Source organism: Mya arenaria, chromosome 8, assembly GCF_026914265.1.
Source record: "Mya arenaria isolate MELC-2E11 chromosome 8, ASM2691426v1".
Classification (NCBI taxonomy): domain Eukaryota; kingdom Metazoa; phylum Mollusca; class Bivalvia; order Myida; family Myidae; genus Mya; species Mya arenaria.
In genome coordinates, this window is record NC_069129.1 from 26,601,630 (window position 1) to 26,617,439 (window position 15,810).

General features: G+C 36.3%; 1 protein-coding gene across 2 annotated transcripts in view; it reads right to left on the bottom strand.

The window, feature by feature from the left end:
• Positions 1–15,810, bottom strand: part of LOC128242662 (probable ATP-dependent RNA helicase DHX35) — a 213,508-nt gene that overhangs the window by 80,381 nt on the left and 117,317 nt on the right. The gene's annotated exons all lie outside the window — the stretch shown is intronic.

A 15,810-nucleotide genomic window follows, 5' to 3' on the forward strand; every position in this document is an offset into this window, starting at 1 on the left:
AAAGGCAATCTACCAATGAGATATATAGAACAGGAAATCCACCAGTGAGGTGTGTAGAACAGGCAATCCACCAGTGAGGTGTATAAAACAAGCAATCCACCAGTGGTGTGTATAGACCGGGCAATCCACCAGTGAGGTGTGTAGAACAGGCAATCCACCAGTGAGGTGTATAAAACAAGCAATCCACCAGTGGTGTGTATAGACCAGGCAATCCACCAGTGGTGTATATTATAAGTATCTATCATGTGTTTCCAGTACGGATAGAAAAATCCGACCCGAGGGCATGTGCGTAAGCTGGTAAAGAGGCTTGCCAAGTTACCGGCCACACAGCGTGCCCGAGGGTCGGATTTTCAATCCGGACCGGAAAAACATGATTGTTTTTTTTTCTTGCATATCTAAATTTATCATTTTGTGGAAAAAATGACGTAAAAAATGAACTTTTGTACAATTACACCAAAAAGCGTGTGTGACGTTGTTTACTGACGTCATAAAGCGCATTGATTTTAAATAACTAAAAATAGCGTTTTTGCGATTAATTATTTTCAATTTTAAATAAAAGTCTTGCAAACATATATATTTGATTGCACTTTATTGAAATGGCATAATCTATTTTTCATAAACCATACAATAAATGAAATAAGAAGTGGCGCGTTGTTGCGCGTGACTCATCTTACATGGGGTATGTAAGATGGGTTTTTCCAGCACTGGTCACATGACCGGAAACACACATACGGTATGCAAGAAAGACCAGGCAATTCACCAGAGTGAGGTGTGTAGAACAAGCAATTCACCAGTGAGGTGTATAGACCAGGCAATCCACCAGTGAGGTGTATAGACCAGACAATCCACCAGTGAGGTGTATAGAACAGGCAATCCACCAGTGAGGTGTATAGAACAGGCAATTCACCAGTGAGGTGTATAGAACAAGCAATTAACCAGTGAGGTGTAAAGAACAAGCAATTCACCAGTGAGGTGTATAGACCAGGCAATCCACCAGTGAGGGTTACAGACCAGGCAATCCACCAGTGAGGTGTATAGAAGAGGCAATCTACCAGTGAGGGTTATAGAACAAGCAATCCAACGGTTGGGTGAATAGAACAAGCAATCCACCAGTGAGGATTGTTATTAGAAAAAGCAATCCACCAGTGAGGTGTTTAGGAGAAAAAATCAACAATTTAAGTGTCTAAGACACCATTGTAGCTTTAAAGGACAAGCACCGATTCATTCCAATATTTACGACTGCAGTGTTAAGGACAATCAACCAAGTCACCAATGCTGTTCAGTGGAGAAAGGAATAATAGGACTATGAAATGATGTCTTAAAGCTTTTGGTTTTTAAAATTGTTTAATCTATCCAATATTAGAGGTTCAAACTTAGTCGCCACTTAAATTTGTAACATGTTCAGTTCATAATAAATTTTAAGGCCAAATATTGTTTTCATTTTTTTTTCAGCAGTGGTAGATTTTGGCGGGAGAGTAGTAGAGCTGTATACGGGTCTCAAAAGCGGTAGATTTTACACACTGCGGGTAGAGTTCACATATCTGCTCTATCACTGGAAGTGAAACTTCAAAAGCATAGTTATATGGATATCAAAGCCTTTGAAATATTTTCTATCATAGCTGAAACGTGTTCAGTGATTTCAAGGAAAATGACATAAATAAGACTTCATATAACCAGAAACCTTAAAAGAAGGAAATATAAATGGCTTCTTTCCATATTTGAATGCTATTAGTGTATACCATCAAAGCTAACTAGGGTTAAAACTAAAAGTACTTACAAACTTGTTTATTAGAACTACTATTGAGACAAAATACCAAATAGATAAGTGTCTTAGAAATGATGGTTCAATATACACATTTGAAACAATATAGAAATTTATTGACAAACTGTAATTTGTATATAATTATTACAAAGTACAGTATTCAGAGCTTACAAACAAACACCAACCAGATTTATATGGGCTCAAACAGCAAAGCATGAGACAAAAAGTATTGATGTCTGTAATTCAAAGTACTAAGTCACCCTATCACCGAGCATACCAATATCTTCCACCTTTGTTATTTTGGACTGAAGATAAACCTGAGTGCTGAGGGGCTAATGCCAACATTTGTCTGTTATTTTTCAGTCGAAGAAAGAACATAACTCAACAAATATTTAAGCCAGAGTTACTGGACTTGCTGTACTTGTGCCTTATAATTCAGGGTGAGGAATCACGTGTCGATCTTAAAGGGGTTTTCACATGGGTCCCCACGGGTCACAATCGGTAAACAAACAATTAAGTGACATACTTCTGTATAACATTTTTGACAGATAAGATATGAAATATTTTATAGCCTATAAAGGACTATGCTATTTGCTGCTTCTACATGTGTGAAATTTTTTAGATATGCTCATATTTTAATGATGCAATCCTTGGCCAACATTTCAGCATTGCATCGTTCTACAAAATTCTGTCAAGTTGAAATTTTGTCCAAGAATGGCATCCTGCAACTGATTTTACGTGGTAGCCAACCCCAGTAAATTTTTGAAAATGTGCAAACACTGCAAAGACGCATGTGTCGTAAGCGATATGATACACCAGTAATATTCAATGCGTATCAATTTTACGTTAGTTTTTTACCAAAAAAATAAATAATTTTCAAGGAGCTGGCTAGTAACGGCAATGGGGCCGCGAATATTTGATACCGATTTTCTTAATAATCGTATTTTTGATAAAGCTTCGCTCATATAGATTGATACCAGTCTGACACGATATTGAATAAACAGGTAAACATGTCATAATTAAACCTGTGACCATGTAGCTTATTGGCATGTGAATGGCGTGAAAACAGTCGGCGGATTATTAAAGACGAGTAAGTGAAAGAAGAGGCAATAAGACAATAATTATTTGTATCGTGTTTGATCTTTCAAAAACTGTAGTTCATTGTGATAATTGAAATTACTTGTTAAAATAGAAATGTCATTAAATAGCCAGCAATATGTTACTGTATTATTTCAAACTCGTCACATTAAAGTTTGACTTGAAAATGGATGTTCCAATACAGCCTAAAAGTTTTAAATTTCCAAAGAGATCCTTTGGCACTAAAAAAACTGAACACATGGCATTCAACTCGCAATGGTTCCAAAGTCACTTGTGGCACCACTATGAAGAGGTAAACTGCGCTAATTTGTTATTTAACATACATTGTGAGACTGCGCAAATAGGAATAAATGTTACTAAACGATAATAGTTTTATATCTATCAACTATTTGAACCGAAAAAGGTTTAGATGAAAACATGAAAATAAAACCTGAACTCACTGGAAATGGAGTTTTTCAATGCTTAAAATTAAAAAAAAAAACCATCCCTCCTGTGGCCCCAATGTCAATTTCCTTTCTACACGCCTGCATGGTACAAAGGTTAATTTCCCACACTGAATTAGCTAAAATATGTATGGATGGCTATCACTAACAGACAAATTAGAGTTGTTTTATTAATTAAAGACCATTTATTCGTGTGTTATTAACCCAATTTCTACCAAGCTATATCACCATGGCACCATAGTAATACACATGTAATGTAATTAGTTTCATTAATTTTTGTCCTTCAGTATTAATATAGTAGCTCAGGATGGACAAAATGCAGCTTTTGTATTACTTATTAAGGGCAACAACTCCATTATGACCATCCTCGGCACCCCAGCGTACCATAACCTATATGATACTCTGGGCAAATCAGCTGTTCAAATCTCAAACTCATGAATAATTAATAAGGTGAAATCCAGCCACTTGATTGGTCACATAAGACACACCTCATGCGGTGTGGAAATGACCGAGAAGTTACAGATATATTGTCGGTTTGAAATAATCCAATGAAATCACGGCTTACAAATGGTTTTAAGCAGGATATTGTTAAATATGCCGGTGGCTCTTCACAAAGGAGATTCTAATCTTTTTGTTATCGCCGGCTATTTCATTGGTCTGAAAATGCTTATGAATATTCAAGATTTATGAAGTCTCGTTAGCCAATTAGACTAGGCTCAGGGCCTCAAGTTGGAAAAACAAAATTCAAAATGCAAAGCAATATTTTTTTTAATGTGATATGCACCAACTTTCGCTCAATTTCAAAGATATTCTTGCTTACATTGCTCCAACATCATATATAAATTATACTAATATTATTTCTTGTTGAAAGGTATTATCAAGCAATATTAGGATGTGATATGAAATATTTATATGAAATGGCATCCCAGATTCCAGTTCACAATATATAAAGCCATATTCCGGACTCCTGTCCCCAGTTGAACAGTATTCAAGATTTCAGGGGGAGGGGGTGACCCAATTATCCACATTGGGTAGAAGTGTTGTTTTTTTCATTTGGACTCTCAAATCAAAGATAGAAACTGAAATAGAATATGGCATCACTTCTGCCAATGTAAAATTAATAATTTGGAACACAAAATCAGATTAGTATTTTTACAAATAACAAACAATATTCTATTAGATGTAGATAATTGTTGTATGTGTTCTAACCCATATTTAGAAGGTGATAATGAAACGTTCTGTTTTAAGGCTGAAGTAATTAATGTCCTATAATCCTGTTACAAAAAAAGCAGTAATAAGAATGTTTTTGCCAACAGGAAATTGGCCCTGGTGTGGCGCACAATTTCTTCTTGTTGGTAATGCAAACAGGGAGCCGAAGCAAAGAGAAATGTGTCCTTATTGTTTATGTTTCAAAGTAGCTTCTAAGTAATAGTCAGATGACAATAAGTAGCATTTGAATGATAAAGAATGGGCGGGTTGAGCGTAGCGAGGAGCTCTTCTTAATCATTAAAATACTACTTCAGTTCATCTAACTGTCTTAGAATAGTACCTGACATTGGCTGACACATTCTCATCCCAAAATCGGAAGATGGAGTGTGTATCGGATGAGTGGCAATAAGCGGACCTTTTAACACCCGCTAAAGTTGAAATTCTTAATGATTAAGCCAAGCATGTATTAAAATGGTTGTCTAACTGCAATTTCTTTGGCCGAAAATGCAGGTTGTTTTCTAAGTAAATTTTACCAAAAATTTCTGTCACAAAAACATGACAAAATCAGCATGAGAACATAAATTATTTGAGATCGTCTGCGAAAATGAGTCTTATTGAGAAATTCACATTAAGGACAAAAACAAACTTTAACAAAGAGTTAGGTCTACGTCAGAACAAATTTATAAAAATATCTAAAAATAGATTAAAGACCCTTTTTCTGAAATATGTAAAAATACCTTTTATCTATGCAGGACAAATTTTCCCTGAGGTCTTCACATACAAAACAAGAGATATTGAGGAATTGCAGGTATTAAACACAATAAAAAAATAACATAGAAAAAATATTCAATTTTCCAAAAAGTTTTTGAAATTGTGAATTTTTGATTGCCATCATGCAAAATTTTAGATAAAAAGAAACATTTAACCTATAGTACCTTAAACAAGCACCTAACCTTCATAAATTGTCACACCTTGGGTTCCATATTTCTTTTTTTAGCCACAGGAAACTATGATGTCAGAATTCCCATTTAGATCATTTTTACCATAAGACCCATTTTTGTTTGTAACGGCTCAAATTGAATGTGACAGTCAATCAGACAGATTTTCCAGTGAAATTATCAGAGTTTCCCTGTATTTCCTTTGTCTTTAATCCAGACCTCAAGTTAAGTTTCATTGTGGCTATTTGTAGACATTCCTAATTCTTAGAGGAAGATCATGTTAGAGATTTAATGATTACAACAAAAGTAGATACATCAAATTAAGATGGTCCAGAAGAATCCACCAGTGAGGTGTATAGAACAGGCAATCCACCAGTGAGGTGTATAGAAAAGGCAATCTACCAGTGAGGTATATAGAACAGGCAATCCACCAGTGAGGTGTGTAGAACAGGCAATCCACCACTGAGGTGTATAGAACAGGCAATCCACCAGTGAGGTGTATAGAACAGGCAATCTACCAGTGAGGTGTATAGAAAAGGCAATCTACCAGTGAGGTGTATAGAAAAGGCAATCTACCAGTGAGGTATATATAACAGGCAATCCACCAGTGAGGTGTATAGAACAGGCAATTCACCAGTGAGGTGTATAGAAAAGGCAATCTACCAGTGAGGTAAATAGAACAGGAAATCCACCAGTGAGGTGTGTAGAACAGGCAATCCACCAGTGAGGTGTATAGAACAAGCAATCCACCAGTGGTGTGTATAGACCGGGCAATCCACCAGTGGTGTGTAGAACAGGCAATCCACCAGTGAGGTGTATAAAACAAGCAATCCACCAGTGGTGTGTATTATAAGTATCTATCATGTGTTTCCGGTACGGATAGAAAAATCTGACCCGAGGGCACGTGCGTAAGCAGGTAACAAGGCTTGCCGAGTTACCGGCCACGCAGCGTGCCCGAGGGTCGGATTTTCAATCCGGACCGGAAAAACATGATTGATGTTTTTTCTTGCATATCTAAATTTATCATTTTGTGGAAAAAATGACTTAAAAAATGAACTTTTGTACAATTACACCAAAAAGCGTGTGTGATGTTGTTTACTGACGTCATAAAGCGCATTGATTTTAAATAACTAAAAATAGCGTTTTTGCGATTAATTATTTTCAATTTTAAATAAAAGTCTTGCAAACATATATATTTGATTGCGCGTTATTGAAATGGCATAATCTATTTTTCATAAACCATACAATAAATGAAATAAGAAGTGGCGCGTTGTTGCGCGTGACTCATCTTACATGGGGTATGTAAGATGGGTTTTTCCAGCACTGGTCACATGACCGGAAACACACATACGGTATGTAAGAAAGACCAGGCAATTCACCAGAGTGAGGTGTGTAGACCAGGCAATCCACCAGTGGTGTGTATAGACCAGACAATCCACCAGTGAGGTGTATAGAACAGGCAATCCACCAGTGAGGTGTATAGAACAGGCAATTCACCAGTGAGGTGTATTAAACAAGCAATTCACCAGTGAGGTGTATAGAACAAGCAATTCACCAGTGACGTGTATAGACCAGGCAATCCACCAGTGAGGGTTATAGACCAGGCAATCCACCAGTGAGGTGTATAGAAGAGGCAATCAACCAGTGAGGGTTATAGAACAAGCAATCCAACGGTTGGGTGAATAGAACAAGCAATCCACCAGTGAGGATTGTTATTAGAAAAAGCAATCCACCAGTGAGGTGTTTAGAAGAAAAAATCAACAATTTAAGTGTCTAAGACACCATTGTAGCTTTAAAGGACAAGCACCGATTCATTCCAATATTTAGGACTGCAGTGTTAAGGACAATCAACCAAGTCACCAATGCTGTTCAGTGGAGAAAGGAATAATAGGACTATGAAATGATGTCTTAAAGCTTTTGGTTTTAAAAATTGTTTAATCTATCCAATATTAGAGGTTCAAACTTAGTCGCCACTTAAATTTGTAACAATATTGTTCAGTTCAAAATAAATTTTAAGGCCAAATATTGTTTTCATTTTTTTTTCAGAAGTGGTAGATTTTGGCGGGAGAGTAGTAGAGCTGTATACGGGTCTCAAAAGCGGTAGATTTTACACACTGCGGGTAGAGTTCACATGTCTGCTCTATCACTGGAAGTGAAACTTCAAAAACATAGTTATATGGATATCAAAGCCTTTGAAATATTTTCTATCATAGCTGAAACGTGTTCAGTGATTTCAAGGAAAATGACATAAATAAGACTTCATATAACCAGAAACCTTAAAAGAAGGAAATATAAATGGCTTCTTTCCATTTTTTTGAATGCTATTAGTGTATACCATCAAAGCTAACTAGGGTTAAAACTAAAAGTACTTACAAACTTGTTTATTAGAACTACTATTGAGACAAAATACCAAATAGATAAGTGTCTTAGGTTCAATATACACATTTGAAACAATATAGAAATTTATTGACGAACTGTAATTTGTATATAATTATTACAAAGTTCAGTATTCAGAGCTTACAAACAAACACCAACCAGATTTATATGGGCTCAATCAGCAAAGCATGAGACAAAAAGTATTGATGTCTGTAATTCAAAGTACTACAGTCACCCTATCACCGAGCATACAAATATCTTCCACCTTTCTTGTTATTTTGGACTGAAGATAAACCTGAGTGCTGAGGGGCTAATGCCAACATTTGTCTGTTATTTTTGAGTAGAAGAAAGAGCATAACTCAACAATTATTTAAGCCAGAGTTACTGGACTTGATGTACTTGTGCCTATAATTCAGGGTGAGGAATCACGTGTCGATCTTAAAGCGGTTTTCACATGGGTCCTCACGGGTCAAAATCGGTAAACAAATAATTAAGTGACATATTTCTGTATAACATTTTTGACAGATAAGATATGAAATATTTTATAGCCTATAAAGGACTATGCTATTTTCTGCTTCTACATGTGTGAAATATTTTAGATATGCTCATATTTTAATGATACAATCTTTGGCCAACATTTTAGCATTGCATCGTTCTACAAAATTCTGTCAAGTTGAAATTTTGTCCAAGGATGGCATCCTTAAACTGCAACTGATTTTACGTGGTAGCCAACCCCAGTAAATTTTGAAAATGTGCAAACACTGCAAAGATGCATGTGTCGTAAGTGATATGATACACCAGTAAGATTCAATGCGTATCAATTTTACGTCAGTTTTTTACCAAAAAAAATATTAATTTTCAAGGAATTTTATCATCTGGTGTCTAGTCCCTTTAAGATGAAATTGCAGTTGGTTCACAAAAAATACACCAGGCTGACTACCAATCATGGTAGTCATGGGTACTAAGAATGATAGTGACAACTCTTAACCTATTTCAATTGTTTGCTATACAAACTTCTTCCAATTGACAGAAGGACCAACAGACTGTATGGCAACTCCAATAAATCCCCTCATAGATTTTTAATAGATTATGACACGTGATCTTCAAAAACTGAAGTTGACTGTAGGAAGAGAATTGACGTCAATACACATTATTTAAGTATACTTTATTCCGCCTTCATTAACAAGAAAAACAAAATTATCAAAGGCTATTTAGTTTCATTTTATGAAGATCCTTAAACACGTTGCCCTTTAGGTTTTTCTGCTCATTAATGTCTCTAAGCCTAAGAAAGCAGAATATCCAGTCCCAAGTGGTTCAGGTAATTAACAAGACAGTTTTTATTCTTTGAAACATGACGTAGTTATACTACGACAGTGTTTAACTTTCACAGGGATTTATTTCTTGAAGAAAAGCTTACAAAATAAAAGAAATGTTTGCATAGTATTTTGATATAGGTCAATGAACTCGATTACATACAGTACACTCAACGAGTTAGACCCACTTTCCGTTTCCCTCCGCGGATTTTTGCTATCGCGGCCAACACAATGATTTTATCGACTGTCCACTTTCCTTGGAGTTTGAATTTAAGGTCCTCGGAGGGTGATCAGTCGACCGAAGAATAACGAACTCGGCGTTCCTCGGAGGGGTTAACTCCGCGAAACTCTGCGGACACTAGATAAGAATCTACGCTAAAGTTATATTTATTTTATTAAAATTTTCAACCGATTACGACGGCTCCAATATATTGCTTTTTATAATTTTTCCTCTGCCCGTTTTGCATAAAGTTAGCTTACGACAAGAATGCAGTCGTATTTCACTAGTTGCACATGTATCTTATAAACGTGTTTTTGTTAATGACTGATAAACACATTTCTTCCGAGAAATTCTAGGTTACACATTTTCGGAAAATCAGGAGGTCAAACACGCGTTCAAAGTTCACAGCGCATGGTTTTGAAGGCATTCTTGCCTCGTTTTCTGTGGAAAATTCCATGAAACGTCATAGCTATTTTTTAACCACCAATAATAAATAGTATATTCTACATTGTATTTATCACGCGCTTGATGTCAGAGGTCATGGTTCAGAATCGTGTAAATAGTCGGCTGCTTTATGATGCAGTAACTTAGTGGATATACTTTAATGATTCAATGTTTATAATTAATTCAAGACAATATTCAATTGGCGTTTACGGACATAAATACAAATTAAACGTTGGTACATGTAAGAATCTTTTACGCTTAACAAGGTGGATAAGCATAAAAATAAATAACTTTTAAACAAGAATGATTTCTTGCTTATCTGATTAGACTCGGAGTTCCGCCGCGGGATCATAAAATCAAACGATTCTCAACGCTATCGTTCATATTAAACTCGGCGGTAAGCCAGCCACTCGGAGGAACTCGGGGGGATTTTAGCGAGGGCAACAGTTTTACCCTCGGAGGAAACCCGCGATCATCTACTTTATCCCTCGGAGTGAGCGAGGAAAGTGGGTCTAACTCGTTGAGTGTACTGTACATGGATTTAGTATTCTACATCTTTTGGACTGGTCAAAAGTCAATAATGCTTGTATACGCATAACTTCTCTCTTTTTTTTCAATATTATAACCAAGATACTTTAATTGTAATAGTGAATTTAACTGAAAAATCACGCTGGTCTGGGTTTTCTTTTTATCAATAAGGGGGATAACTCTTGTACAATTTTAAAAGCCAGAGTATTAGGTCTTGCTACAAATGTGGATGGGTATTAAGTTTAGCCAAATTAGAGCTTTTGCATGATTTTTAGCTCTACTGGCCAAAGGCCAGAAAAGGTTATGCGATGGTAATGTGTACGTAGTATGTGTATCCGTGCGTCTGTGCATTCGTGCATTTGTGCATCTGTAAACAATTGCTTGTGAACACGATACAGTCTTAAGTTTTGATTGTATCTTGATGAAACTTGTACAGTATCTAGATATCCATTAGAGCTCGGTTCATTTCAAAAACCAGCCAGATCCGCCCATGCATGCCTAGATTATGGCCCTTGATAGTATAAAAAAATGCTATTGTGTAAACAATTGGTTGTGAACACAATACAGCCTTCATTCTTAATTGGATCTCGATGAAACTTGCACAGTATTTAGATATCCATTAGAGCTCAGTTCCTTTTGAAAACCAGCCAGATCCGCCCATGCATGCCTAGATTATGGGCCTTGAAAGTATTAAAAAATCAGTTCGTCTGTAAACAATTGCTTGTGAACATGATACAGTCTTCAGTTTTGATTGTATCTTGATGAAACTTGTACAGTATTTAGATATCCATTAGAACTTGGTTCCTTTTGAAAACCAGCCAGATCTGCCCATGCATGCCTGGATTATGGGTCTTGAAAGTATAAAATATGCTATTTTAAGCTAAGTCTATTTTAGCCAAGTCTACATGAGCAAAGTCTATTTTTAGCCAAGTTTACATGTAAAGTCACAATTGTTTGTGAAGGTTTGTTCAAATTATGCCCCTGGGGTCATTACTGCCCCCCCTTCCCCACCCACGGAGATTGTCCCGCAAGGGACCAGTGCGGCAAATGCAAACGACCTCGGCGAAATTGACGGAGGCCCAGGGAAGAGTTCACTTTTTTTAATTGTAAGGGACGGACTCCCCCCCCCACCCTCCCTTAAATTGGGAAATATTAAAAACCTTTTTGTCTGAAAGCACTATGCAAATCCTTGCTATTTTGTTTAGTGGTCAACTACCATGGTTGTTCAAATTATGCCCCTTGGGTCAAAACTGGCACTGCCCTGGGTGTCACAAATTTCCTAGAGACTTATTTAAGTAATATTTTCAAAATCTTCTTGTTTCAAACCACAAGGCCCATACCTTTGATATTTCTAGTGGAGCATCATATGATGCAATTGAAAACATTTGAAATAATGCCCCTTGGGCAAAAGCTGGCCCCACCCCTTTTGACTTACTTATTAATTTTTAAAGCTACAGTAGTGAAATTTTGACCATGTGAACAGTTTTGCAAACAAGCATTAATGTTGTCCTCGGATGTCCTTGACTTTGACCTTTGACCGACTTTTTATTTTTAAAGCTACAGAAATGAAATTTTGACGATGAGTACAGTTTTGAAAGCAAATATTTTTTACCCTCAGATTACCTTTACTTGGCACATATTAAAATAGTTCATGCAACTAATCTGCTTACAACACTTCCTGTCCTCAGATGTTGAACGTGCAGCGTTTTCATCTAACCCAAACACTAAAAGTGAACTATATATTTGTTGCCTATCACTCAAGCGTACATGCTCTGGATTGAAAATGACCGCAAAAGCCATGTCAGTAAGGCATAGGCCCTTTTGGGCCTCTTGTTTCTGTTTATCAACAGACATAACAAGACAATTTTTAAAGCTTTAATTGCGTGTCATGTGAATATCTTGAACACTTTTATTTTTATTCCAGATAAAGTATAACATGCATTTATGTCAACAAAAATACAATATGTCAAAAATTGATAATGGTAAAGTTTCATTTAATTGTTACGAAATGTTAAACTCTTATATTTTCAAATTAACTGAGATTTATTTTAGAGGCATTATTATTATTGTGTTATTTACCAACCAAATTGATAAAATTGCTATATAATCATAGTAAATTTGTGGTTTATTACCTCCCTTTAATGTATAATTAATGCACCAGTCAATTGTAACCATTCCCCCCCAGGTCCGGGGAATAGCGGGGACTTTGACTTTGGGTCCAGCCAACCCCGGCTAAAATCCCTGCCCTGCGGGAACGAAAAAATGGTAAATTCCCTACGTAAGGCCTATTTCCCGGTATATTTAAAGCGAAGACATTCACCCAGCACTGCGGGGCCACCTGAAAGGTAAAAACACGGCCCATTTTCTAGGGTATCCCCGGTATACCCCTGGACCTGGGGGGCCGTGGTTACAATGGACTGGTGCATAATGTATCATAAAGTAAAAATTGCTTTGGTGTTTTGAAAAATGTAATCTAGCAACTCTCCGCCTAGAACCCCCATTTTTCATGTCGATGACAAAGCCCAGAGCATCTCAAGCCAAGGTTATGGGCCCGGTGTCAGCCAGTGATTAACTAATTAATATAATGGTAAATCAATATAAATTAAACATAGAAATAATCTCAATGTTAATATCTTAAATGCACTTACACATCATTGCAGGCATATCTAATGAAGAATGGGGGACATCTTAGTAATGCATTATGGAGGACAAATGATCAGATACCCATGTTTTTTTCATTGGATTTAAGTAAAAACATAAAATTTGAAGAAAATAGATTATAATTCATGAACATAATTGATTATCACCAATGTTGTGATATCTCATTAATGAGTTTTGGATTATATTTAATTATCTCCCTTGAGTTTAACTTTTTACTCCCAAAATTAAATAATTAAGTCAGCACTAAACCAATTTAACTATTAAATTTGTGTTTAAATCATTCAGTGACATGTCAATCTGTGAGAGTGCGCTTTAAGATAAAGAAATTGTCAAAATAAACATTACTGTTATTTTCATATCAATTTCTAGTACGAAAATACACTTTTGATTATTACCAATTTGATTGGTTTAAACATATTTTATTATTGAAAGAAACATATGAAATATATAAGGTCATACATACAATATCAAAATATATGAGTGGGCTTGACAGTGGTGAACAACTTATGAAAGTCATTTCCAATGAAAGTCCTTTCCCAATTTGATAATCAATTCTGCACAGTTGTCCATTTCGATTAGATTATGGATTCTGCATGGTTGTCCATTTTGATTAGATTATTGATTCTGCACAGTTGTCCATTTCGATTAGATTATTGATTCTGCATGGTAATGTCCATTTCAATTAGATTATCGTTTCTGCATGGTTGTCCATTTCGATAAGATTATCGATTCTGCACGGTTGTCCATTTCAATTAGATTATCAATTCTGCATGGTTGTCCATTTCAATTAGATTATCGATTCTGCACGATTGTCCATTTTGATTAGATTATCGATTCTGCACGGTTGTCCATTTCAATTAGATTATCGATTCTGCATGGTTGTGCATTTCGATTAGATTATCGATTCTGCACGGTTGTCCATTTCCATTAGATTATCGATTCTACATGGTTGTCCATTTCCATTAGATTATTGATTCTGCATGTTGTCCATTTTGATTAGATTATCAATTCTGCATGGTTGTCCATTTCCATTAGATTATTGATTCTGCATGTTGTCCATTTTGATTAGATTATCAATTCTGCATGGTTGTCCATTTCCATTAGATTATGGATTCTGCATGGTTGTCCATTTCCGTTAGATTATTGATTCTGCATGTTGTGCATGTTGTCCATTTTGATTAGATTATCGATTCTGCATGGTTGTCCATTTCGATTAGATTATCGATTATAAAATATGTCCCTGATTATCCAACAGTTCAGACATAGTTTAAATACATTATACAGGACTTGTTTATAGAATTTCCTACAGTGTCTCAAAGGAGTTGTATAGACATGTTTTCCTGTATAAATACAAACATTACAGAAACTTATTAGAATGTTGCCAATCAACAGTATGTTAATCCTTGAATAAATTTATTTTTTCATCACTGAGGGCTTTTTGACTATAGGCTGGCTTATGTGACTGTTTTATCTGGAGAATTTTTTAGTCAGCCCAGCCCAAAAAAGGTTAAAAAATATGTACTAAGAAAGCCAAGTATTCTAGGATTTCAAACTAACACACTACTGCTACAAATTCTACTGGTACTGCTGCTACTGCTACGACTACTGTTAATGCTGCTGCTGCTAAAGCTTATGTTGATGCTGCTGCTACTACTGCTAATGGTATCACTGCTACTGATAATGCTGCTGCTGCTACAGCTACTGCTGCCACTGCTAATGCTACTACTTCTGTATGAATAACTACTACTTCTTCTTCCATTACCACAACCAACACCTCTACTACTATCACAACACCATGCAACTACTATTACTTCTACTTCTAGTACTACCACTACTCAACACTAACATTTATCACAACCACTACCATAACCATTAACCATAACTTGCACTACCACTACTCCTACTACTACTCCTACTCCTACTACTCCTACAACTACTACTACTACTACCACCACTACCACTACTACTACTACTACTACTACTACTACTACTACTACTACTACTACTACTACTACTACTATTACTACTACTACTACTACTAGGCCTACTTCTACTCCTACTGCTGCTGCTGCTGCTACTGCAACTTCTTCTTCTACTACTGCTGCTGCTGCTGCTGTTTCTGATACTACTACAACTACTACTTCTTCTACTACTACTGCTGCCGCTGCTGCTGTTTCTGCTACTACTACAACTACTACTTCTTCTACTACTGCTGCTGCTGCTGTTTCTACTACTACTACAACTACTTCTTCTTCTACTACTACTGCTGCTGCTGTTTCTGCTACTACTACAACTACTACTTCTTCTTCTACTACTGCTGCTGCTGCTGCTGCTGTTCCTGCTACTACTACAACTACTTTTTCTTCTACTACTGCTGCTGCTGTTTCTACTACTACTACAACTACTACTTCTTCTTCCACTACCACAACCCACAGCTTGCACTACTCCTACTGCGACTTTTATTACTACTACTACTGCTGCTGCTGCTGCTACTGCTGCCGCTATGACTACCACTACCGCTACCACTACCACTAACACCACTACCACCACCTTTACCACCTTCACCAACACCAATAACAACAAAACACTACTTCAACAACCACTACCACTTCTTCTATTCATACAACTACCACTTAACTACTACACCTATAACATGATAGTAATATTAACATAATACTAACAGATCGTCAAAATCTATTTAATCTACTAATAGGCTTAATGATTTAATTAACCCTACAATCCTGAGTCCAATCCCTTACTATACCCATGCAGCCAATATATCATACCTCCGATATTAGACCTCCAATTTGCTGATCTC